The sequence below is a fragment of the Echinops telfairi genome, unplaced genomic scaffold, assembly GCF_000313985.2.
Source record: "Echinops telfairi isolate 266 unplaced genomic scaffold, ASM31398v2 ScPeMD7_7458;HRSCAF=8496, whole genome shotgun sequence".
NCBI lineage: Eukaryota > Metazoa > Chordata > Mammalia > Afrosoricida > Tenrecidae > Echinops > Echinops telfairi.
Window position 1 is genome coordinate 27792030 of NW_022111358.1, and position 10468 is coordinate 27802497.

The 10468-nt window shown below is 50.0% G+C and overlaps 1 long non-coding RNA gene across 1 annotated transcript; it reads right to left on the bottom strand.

Moving 5' to 3' along the window:
- Nucleotides 1-3643: 3643 nt before the first annotated feature.
- LOC123522736 lies at nucleotides 3644-10247 on the bottom strand. The gene is made up of 3 exons (XR_006680957.1): nucleotides 9967-10247; nucleotides 4860-5062; nucleotides 3644-4421 (listed from the first exon to the last, which is right to left on the bottom strand). It is a non-coding gene; the product is annotated as an uncharacterized LOC123522736 (long non-coding RNA).
- Nucleotides 10248-10468: the final 221 nt, after the last annotated feature.

Here is a 10468-nt window from a genome sequence, read left to right on the forward strand (position 1 = left end):
CATGGTCTATCGTCCTTCCATCCTACCTACTTTTCCTCCTGTCTTGACCCTCGGATTAGAACAATTGTTTGTGGTTTGCATTGTTTGAGGTGGGAGGTAGAAATTGGTCCCTTGTCTACTTTTGCTGGTCACGTGGGACCCCAGCCTAGTTACAACCTTAGGCCCTTGATTCCCCATATGGAAAGCACATGAGCATCATACACAAAACACCTCGGGGTCTCTCTCAGGCCTGGGCAGGGAGACCTAGGAAGAGGAATGGGAGCCCACAAGGTTGGAAGTACCCTTAGTGAAATAACACAGATAACAAGCCACCCACCGGGGAAAAAAAAGTCTTTCAATGGGGGAGGGTGGGGACAACCTCGACCAATTCTAGCTTCCCCGAGACCCAGAAATTGTGGCCAAAGAAGCAGAGGGTCTCAAGGCAAGTCACAAAGGCTCCTGAGAGCAAAACCTGAGCCTGAAGGTGATTAGAGAATGGGGGAGGGACTCCAGCTCCAAAGGATTCCCTTATGTGGGCCAGCAGAGGAAGGGTGGGGCCTGGGAGGTGGAAGAGAACCAAGGTTGGGAACCAGGTGCCAGCCCTGCTCTTTGGCGTTCCCTCCCCCATGATATCAGAGCTCCTGTGACTGCCCTTCCCAGTGCTCAAGTCTGACCAGTTCACCAGTGGCCTCACCCTGCTTTGTTTTTTTGTTTTTAGGCATTTGCTTTCCTGTGATTCTCACAGAGCCCTTTCCCTAGCTTCTCTGTAAGGCTTCCTTTTTGTGCCTGGAAGGCGCTGGGCTCCGGGAGCACAAGCCTGCAGGCTCAGCTGCAGTGACCTACATTGGCTTTCCCCTAGGCCCTGGGTGTGGGGGCTGAGCTCTCAAGACAGGAACTTGGGAATCTGGCACAGAGCTTCAGATGATGACGTCAGCCTGACAGGCTGCAGAAGGGGCACTGAGGGCACTGGCCACAAGGTGAGGCAGGGGTGGGGTGGAAGTGCCACCGGACTGAGCTCTTCCTTCATCATTTGTAGACAGTATCAGAAGACTCTCCTCCCTCAAATGCAAAAGCATTTCTGAGCAGTGAGCCCTTGGGAAGGAACCAGAAAATCCTACAGGTTAGGAGCCCAGGTGGCTTAGTGGCTTGTGACTCACTCGGGCTGCTAACTGTAATGTCAGCAGTTCACAACCCACCAGCTTTCAACTGCCAAAAAGACTTATAGGGGCAGTTCTTCTTGGCCCTATAGAGTCACAGTGAGCCAGAGTCAGAGGGAGTTTGAGTGAGATAGGCAATCTATGAGATACTATGAGTGGTAGTGGTTTAGTTTAGGCTTTTCTGCTCTCTTCCCATTCTTGCTGAACCCACCTCGGACTGCTCCAGTTAGCTGGAAAGATTTCCCTGGCCTTCTGAGTTCAGAATCCAGTTCAGATTCCTTGAACGTCTTTCAGGGCAATGGAGATGGAGCACAGGTCAGATGTGCAGGCCGCCTGACCCAAGCTGCAAGGGAGGTGCCTGCCGTACACTTAGATGCAAGCTCTCAGTTCTAAGAAGAATTCCATCTCAGGAGCCCCTAGATCTGATCTGGTTACGTTAGAAAACCCCTGACATTGGAACCCTGGTAGCTAAACCTGACCTTGCAGCTATGGGTGGCTTCTGGAATGGAGGAGGTAGGGTCTCGGTTGGGCCCTTTCCCCTTCCCCCGAGATACACCACAATGCCGACCCCTCCAGGTTGTGGATGGCTTGCCCTGGCAAGGAAATCCTATTGGTGGGTTTGGGTAGGAAATGTGATTGTGGTGACAGAGTGATCGCTCAGAGAGCAAGGAGCCTGTGGCTCTCCTGACCAAAGGGCTTCCCTTCGGCCAAGCCACACCCCAAAGCCCAGAAGTCCAAGGCCTGGCACCTAGCCAGGGTGGGAGTATTCCTCAGGACTCTGACCGGGTGGGGGATGGTGGCGGTGTTTTCACCACTGGGATGGGGGGTGGGAAGCAAACGCACAGAGAAGGAAATGATCCCAGGCTGGGGGGTGAGGGTTGGAGGTGGGGAGCTGGTTCTCAGTGGCATCATTCTCTTTGAGGAAGGTTGAAGGTTGAGGCTTCTTAACAGCCATACAAAGGATCTCCAGCTTCAGAGCAGAGGACTCCTGAGTCACCCCACCCCCACCCCGGGCTCAGGGTCACTCCTGGCGTCCCACAAGGTCCTCCTCGGGAGGCACCCTCGCTTTTCTCCCGGGCTGTGGTTGAACTCGGGCGTCCCCATGTGGTCAAAAATTGGAACTGCAGCTGGGCCAGGGGCGGACCCCCTCGGCCCCTCCTTCCTCACCCTGGGTCCAGGACTCTGGAAATAGCACCTGGTAATGGGAGCGCTGACAGATGCTGAGTTATAGGAGAGCAAGTGTCCCTGTCAGAGCCCTCAGCGGTCTAGCTTGACCGCTTTGGGGCTGTTTTCCCTTGAAAGTGGCCTAAGACTCCTCCCACTCCTTCCCAAACGGTCCTCCCAACTTCCCCCGGGTTGTACTAGAATGAACTCCTCCTTCTTGGACTTCAAGGCTTGCAGTTCTTGGGCCATTTACGATTCACGACCGCTATGACCTTGCAGGGGCAAATGGCTCTTTGATAATTATGGATGGCTCCTGTTTTCTTAATGTGTTGTTCTTGTTGTGGCTGCTGAGAATATACACGGACTACGCACCAATAATTTCTACCTGAGCATTTCACTAATGGTGTCTATATTCTTTGAGTTGTGTTAACTGTTCTCACACTTCCTTTCAAAATTGTTTCTCCTCCATTAACATAAACCCCACTCACGGCCCTCTAGATTTCCTTTCTAATGCTTTGTGTTGCTGTTATCAATTTGATCTTAGATAAATCCCCATGTTCAAGACACACACCCTTTACAAGTTCAACTATCCTACTGCTTAGTTTGAAGAAGCCCTCAGAGGATATTTTCGGTTTAAGGTTTACAGATGCTCTCAATCGCTTTGGCAGTTCATCCAGCCTCTGTCACTCCAGAAAGTCTGGATTCCATGAGAATGTGAAATTCTGGTACATTTTACCCCTTTTGATTAGGAATCTCCTCTAGAATCTTGGATCTAAAGGTTCAGGAAGGGCAGCTGTGCAGCCCCCGCTCTCCTGGCAAAGGGGGCCGTTGTTCACATAGACCAGCGTTTCTCAACCTTTGGGGATCGAACGACCTTTTCACAGGGGTCGCCCGATCCTTAACAGTAGCAACATGACAGTGATGAAGTAACAATGAAAATGATGTTATGCTCGGGGGTCACCACCACATGAGGAACTGTATGAAAGGGTGGCGGTATTGGGAAGGTTGAGGACCGCTGATACAATTAGTCACGTCTTCCTTTTCCTTCTCCTTTGCTGCTCCAGGTGACTAAAGACCAAGTGGTGTACCTTGGATGGCTGCCGCTTCCAAGCTTTTAAGACACCAGGCACGAGCAAGCAAAATGGGAGGTAAAACAGAAGCAGTGGACACATTAGGCCATTAAGTGGGATGTCCCAAGAAACCATGACCCTGAACCTCCAAACCAACCAACTAAATCACATACGGTTTTTAGTACTGTGCAAGCAACCTCAGCAGCTGCTCCTTCTGTGTGTGTGTGTGTGTGTGTGTGACATTGTAAATATACCTAAAAATACAACTTTTGATGATTTGGGGGACAATTTTAATTACATGTAGACAATGCATGGCTCTTTCTTTTAAAATTACCTCTGACCTCCAGTAGAAATCCTGATGGTGTAGTGGGTTGTGTTGGGTGACTATGTGGTCATCAGTTTGAACCCACCAGATGATCTATGGGAAAAGATGAGACTTTCTACTCCTGTAAAGATTTGGTCTCAGAAACCCGAGGCAGCTGATCCACATTACTTTGGACCTACCCCTCTTTCTCCGAATATTGCCCTTCGAATGACTCCCCCAGACAGTCTGCAGCATGTTACCTTCCATCACCCCACGTCCCTACTCAGTGAGGTCGAAGTGGATAAGGTCTACATCAGATTTGTTTCCCCCCAAGAAACCTAGTTCCTCTGTCTGGCATCACTTAACCTATTTTTCAGGCTGTTCTCTCTGCATAGCCGGCGTTTCCACTGGTCTAATTTTTGCTGCCCTGCCCATACCCTGGTCCCCCAGTTTGAAAGAGGGCGAGACTTAGGAAGTAAGTCAGGGCAGTTTGAACAGTTGTTGCTGGGCAAGTGAGGGGGCAGTAGGGGGCAAGAAGCCAGCGGACTGCTCACTGCCAGAGACAAGCCCTGTTCCGTCCTCCAGCCCATAATTAAGCCCGTCCCGGCTCTTCTGGTCTTCTGGTCAGGCATTGTAGTGCAGCCCTTAATCAATTTTCCGCTCCTCTGCAGACTGCTGCTCCACATTCACCCTGAAGGGGGCACTTTGGTTCAGTCGTCAGTCGGTGCCAACTAAGAGGGAGGGGCCCTGAGAAGGAAACACAACAATCGGTCACGTGTTGGAAGGGGTGGGTGGCCGTTCTCGCAGGGGTTGCTGGGACAAGGAAGGGAGGTCCACCTGGGGTGGGTGGAGCCCGCTGAAAGTTTTGGCGGGGCAAGCCGAGAGAAAAGTGCCCAAGTTAGAGTTATGTTATTTTAACAAAATGAAAAAGAGGCAGCGGGGCGGGCGCGCCCCACCCGGAGAGGCCCCTGCAGAGGGCAAACGGGGAGGCCTGGGACGGCGGGGCGGGGGGTCTGCCGGCCAACGCGCGGCGCTGTGCAGCCGCGGGAAGCCTCCGGGGCTCCCCGCTGACCGCCCATCCCCCATGCTCCCTGCAAAGGAAAGGTGGCCTCTCCACCCCTGCCCTCCTTCCCGTGCCATGTGGCGCTGGGCCGGAGCCAGTCACGCAACCCGGTCTGTATTTACCTTTCCAAGCGTCTCAGGAAACCGCCCAGATGAGTCCTCCCTCCCTGGGCTGGAGCCAAAGCTAGCCTCTACTGCTTCGTGTTGCCCCGCTGTGAGGCAGAAAACGCGGCTTCACACCCTCCGAGCTGGAGGGAACCTTCGGAGGTGTCTGTTTCCACCCGGACTCAGACCGCCGAAAGGACTGGCTGTATCTCTTTCATGCCCTGGGGAGAAAGGAGGTCGGATCAAAGGATCCCACCCCATCCCACCTTTCCACTGGGCTCCAAAGGAATGGGAGACGTTCCGGCTTTCATAAGCGCCAGTGATACACGCAACCAGAGGGCGAACGGAATTGTCAACCAATTACGGATGTGGTAGGCAGAGTGGTTTGGGGACTGGATTTGTGGCTCCGAAACACAGTTTCCCTAGGTTTCTTCCCAACTAGCCGTTCTGCCTTCTCTCTCTTGCCCTTGACTCCTTAAGCTCTTGCTTCCTTATAAGCCCCAGGCCAGGGATCTTAGACCAGAGGTTAAGAGACATGACCGTGGGCAAGTATTCCCTTCATTTCCTAGGAGAGCGGCTCTCCCAGGGTTCAGTTCTCCGGTACTTTATCCAGCTCATCCTGGGAGTAGCCATCAACAAAAATCAGACCTCCAAGCCAAACATTCCAGCCCTGGCTTTGGGGGTGGGTGGGTAAAACATGTTTACTTAGTCTGGAGTAGTGAAATCCTAGACTTCAGATTTCAGAGCTGTAGGATTTCCAGGGGGAAAAAGGAAAAGAAAAAAGGGGGGGGCAATGTAAGATTGCTAACTTTTAATTTTATCACCCAGACCAAAACAACTACCACCACAAATTGCTTGACAAAAGAAAGTACATTTTAACACAAACACAAAATAGGAGGCATGTAACCTCAGAATAACAGTTCAGTCCCTCTGTGATTTTCATGTGCGTCGTACCTTTTTTTCATTCCATTGTGAACCAGCTTTTTTGGACTATTGGTTTCTAGACTCAAACAAAAACATGCCTATTAAGTTGATTCTGACTCAGTGACCCTACGGATGGTAGAATTGCCCATAGGATTTTCTAAGGCTGTTCATCTTGAAAGAAGTGGAGTGGCACATCTTTCCCCCACAGAGCTGCTGGCGAGTTCAAATTGCCAAGTTCTAAACTTAAGGGGGGCTTGGGGCGCCAAGGGGGTGGTGTCTTGATTGCAAGCAAACCAAACTCACTGCTAGCAGGTCAATTTCAGCTCATAAAGACCTTACAGAACAGAGTAGAACGGCTTCCAACGCTGTGAATCTTCAGGAGAGCAGAAAGCCTCTTTCCTCCTCAGAGCAGCTGGTGATTGCCAGTGAACTGCTGACCTTGTGGTTTGAGTCCATCCTGGGACTCACTACACTACACGCTCATTGTACTCCCAGGGCTCCTTTGGTGTCCAGATTGGGAGTCAGCAAACTACAGCCTGAGATCCAAATCCAGCCCAGGGCCCATTTTAGTATACCCTAAAGTTTACTAAGTATATATGATAGCCTGGATGCTATCAAGAGATCAAACTATGCCTACATTGGGTAAATCTGCTGCACAAGAACTCTTTTAACAAGTGTTGAGGACTAAGTGTGTCCGACCCAAGCCATGGCATTTTCAGTTGCCTTACATGCATGTGTAAGTTGGGCACTGAATAAGGAAGACCAAAGGAGAATCAGCGCATTGGAATCGAGGCGGTGGCGAAGAACACTGAAGGCACCACGGACTGCCAGAAGAACATCTGTCCTGGAAGAAGTAGAGTCAGAATGCTCCTTAGCTGGACTTCTTTTCACAGACCTTGGACATGTTGTCAGGAGGGACCAGTCCCTGGAGAGGGACAATATGCCAGGTAAAGCGGAAGAGCAGCGAAAAAGAGGAAGGCTGTCAACAAGATGGACGGACATGGTGGCTGGAAAAATGAGCATAAGAACATAAGAACAGTTGTGAGGATGGCGCTGGAGCAGGCTTGTTGTGCCGACTCAGCGGGTGGCACCCAACAACAGAGCTAAGAATGATTTTTACATTATAAACAATTGAAGAAATAAAAAATATATATGAAATTTTATTATTCATTGGGAGTTAATGCATTTATCATTCCATAGTTCAATCACATCAAGCAGTAGTGTACAATTGCTACCACCAAGAAATTAGAATATTTGACACGAGAATTGTATGGAATTCACATTTCAGTGTCCTAAATGAAGTTTGATGGAACATCGCCATCCTTATTTGTGTATTGTCCAGGGGTGCTTTCTCTGTGCTACAAAGACAGAGGTTAGTCCCCTACGGCCTTGTAAAACCTGCAATACTATCTAACCTTAAGAACTGGTTGGCTAATCTCTGGCCTGGACTCCAGGACAGTAGTTCTCAAACTCGAGGTGTCTCAGAATGATCTGTCATGGTCTGTTATTATTAAGTGTTTTTTTTATGCCCAGAGTAGAACTGTGATCCATACTGGTTACAAAACTAGAGCAAGAGACCTTTCCTCTTCCCAGGGGCCTCTGAGTCGCACATTAACCGTCTCGGCCAGGGACTCCCGAGACACCTGGAGGACTTGATTACTGAGCTCCACCCGGATTTTTTTAGGTCTAAGGTAGTGCCTAAGCTTTTACCTGACATGTTCCCAGGTGAGGCTGATGCTGCCTCTGAGACCACACTTTGGAAGAAAACAGGTGATTTGTTCCCAGAACTGCCATCTGTTCAATTTTAGAAATATTGACCACAATGTTCTCCCCCTTAACTCCCCATTTTCTGTTGACCAATTAGTGTGTTGACTACCTTATCAAGCCTTATCAGATGTCACATCATGCTAAGCACTTTACAAGTATTCTCACTTAATTACAAGAATAATCCTGGGAAGTAAGGTATTCTTTTTTTCTAAATCATTTTATTGGGGGCTCATATAGCTCTTAACATAATCCATGCATATATCCATTGTGTCAAGTGCATTTATTGTACATTTATTGCCACCATCATTTTTTTTTACAATCTTTTCTGATTTTATTTTTTCGAATCATTTTATTAGGGGCTCACACAACTCTTATCACAATCCATACATATATCAATTGTGTAAAGCGCATTTGTACATTCATTGCCCTCATCATTCTCAAAACATTCCCTCTCCACTTAAGCCCCCGGGGAAGTAAGGTATTCTTAATCATCAGTTTGCCAATAAAGAAACTGAGGTAGAGAGAATAAACAACACACAAGCAATACCAGGTGGGACTGGGACTGCTGCTTTCAATCTGGAACCAGAGCCTCTTTTAACCAAGACTCTCATTCCCTATTTGGCCTCTGGCCTTAGGTGCAGAGACACCAATATTAAAGTTGCTCACTGTCCACTGCCACCCATTTGACCCTGACTCACAGCGACCCTACCGGGCAGAGAACTATTCCCTTGGCTTCCCGGGGCTGTGCATGTTTATGGAAGCAGATGGCTTCATCTCTCCCCGCCAGGGCTGCACATGGGTTTACTTTAAATAAACCCTGGACCTTTTGGCCTGCAGCCCAGCACTTAACCCACTGCTCCACCAGGAAGTGGCCACCAAAATATAAAGCTAAATGTGAGCATTCCACTCGGCTGGAAACTCTCCAAGCCCTTCTTTATCCGGCCCCAGCCCACTTTACCACCCGTGTGCCTTTGCTCCCCATTATCCACCCTATGCGCCCGTCGACTTCTCCCCTTTCCTCCAATACTTCCTTTTTATTCCATGTTTTTGCAGTGTTTCACCTCTACTTGTTCTCAGCCTTCAAAACCCACCTTGTCACTTCCTCCTTAATTGCTTCCAGAGTTCACGTTTGATCATACCTGTGCTTCTAGACTCTGTTCTTCCAAGGTCTCACTACCCTTTGACACTACAGTAATGAGTTCTCCCCTCCGTGAGACCTGAAGTTGAGTCACAGCCTGTGCAGCTCATTGGGTAGGGCTGACCATTGGAGGTTATGCATCGCTGTGGCATTTGTCGCTTCCAGATTTAAGAAAGGCCAGAATCAACCCCTGAAAACCCTTCACCTCCGAACCAGTCAGGGGGATGGAATAGGATGGGGCAACATTTCATTCCACTGCACAGGGGGATCCCACGACTCGGAGAACGACCTGATCACCAGCCCTGCTAAAGATCAAGGTAGATGCTTTCTCTTAATATACCCCAGCAGCTAGCTCCCTTACTCACCCACTAAACAAGAACAGCCTACTCGGAGCTGGGTGTCCTTGTAGGAGCTGAGGACAGAACGGTGAAGAAAACAGACAAGCATCACGGTCCCCATGAAGAACACGCCAAGTTACATGTCAGAGGGCAGCAAGTAGTAGGAAGAAGAGTAAAATGGGGAAAGGGGAGAGGGGATATGTGAAGGGTGGCCAGGGGTCTCATGAGGTGACAGTTAGGAAAGTGCCGAAGGAAGTGAGGGAGTAAGGGTGCCCACGTGGTCAAAACAGCAAGTGAAAGAACTTGGAGTGACTACGGGGCGCAGCAGAAGCCAAAGTCAGAGTCATCCCGAGTAGGCAAATCCTATGCACCATAATGACTTTGCTCGGAGATGGGAAGCCACAGGCAGGTTTGGAGCAGTACAAGTACATGATCTCATTTACGTCTTAATTCAGGATCGGCTGTTAAGAAGACTTACACAGAAGGCAAAGGTTGAAACGGAGGGACCAGCTACGAGGATGCTGGAATAAAAAGGAACAGGAAAAAGCCATCCTAAGGTGGGCTTGGACAAAGGCGAAAGCACTGAAGATGGTGGAATCGGGTTTATATTTTGAAGGGCTGATTAGATAATGATGAGGTACATAGGAATGCTGCCAGAAGCCAGATTTGGGTGAGAATTGAGAAGCTTGAATTTCGCTTAAGTTAATGCCTATTAGACATCTAAATGACTATATCTGCTTTTCAGTTGGATGTGTAATTTGAGTCACGGGATGAGTCCATGATGCAAATATGAACTTGCTGTCCCTGCAGAGGGGCATTGAAAGGAATGCCAGTGGAAGAGATCACCGTGTTGTACACGCACTCCTCCCCACGTTCCTGGGTTTCCCAAACCAACCCTGCTTTCCACAGGCAGGAAGCGGAGGCCTGGGGCTTTCCTGCCGTCTTAGCACTTTCATACCGATTTGCTTAGCATTTCCAGGGCTTCCGTCGCGGGCCCACAGGTGGAGACACCATTTTCATGAGGGTTTTTTCACAGCAAGCCACAGAGTGCTAGTCTTTTCATCTCTGTGTGCAGTCAAAACACGGGCAGGCCAGATGACAGAAAGTAAAAGTATCCCACGAGGTCTGCTGTGGGGAAAATGACTTATTGGCTGACAGTTGCTGGAAAATGCACACACGCGAAACGAAGCTGGGAAGCAGCGCTCCCAGCAACAGACAAACACCTTCAGGGATCCCTGCACCTCGTGGGGGGGAGACGACCTCCCAGAGACCAGCCCCAGCCCTTCCCGACCCTTCGGAAGACGCCGGAGTGGGGAAGACGGTGGTAACGGGCCAGGCCTCGGTCATGCCGGGCGCCGGGTCTCCACGCCCCTGGGAGCCAGAGACCCCTCCTTTCCCGGTCCGGACTCCCCAGAGACAAAGGGCCGCGTTCTGCCCACACCGGCGGGGACGGCTGGCGC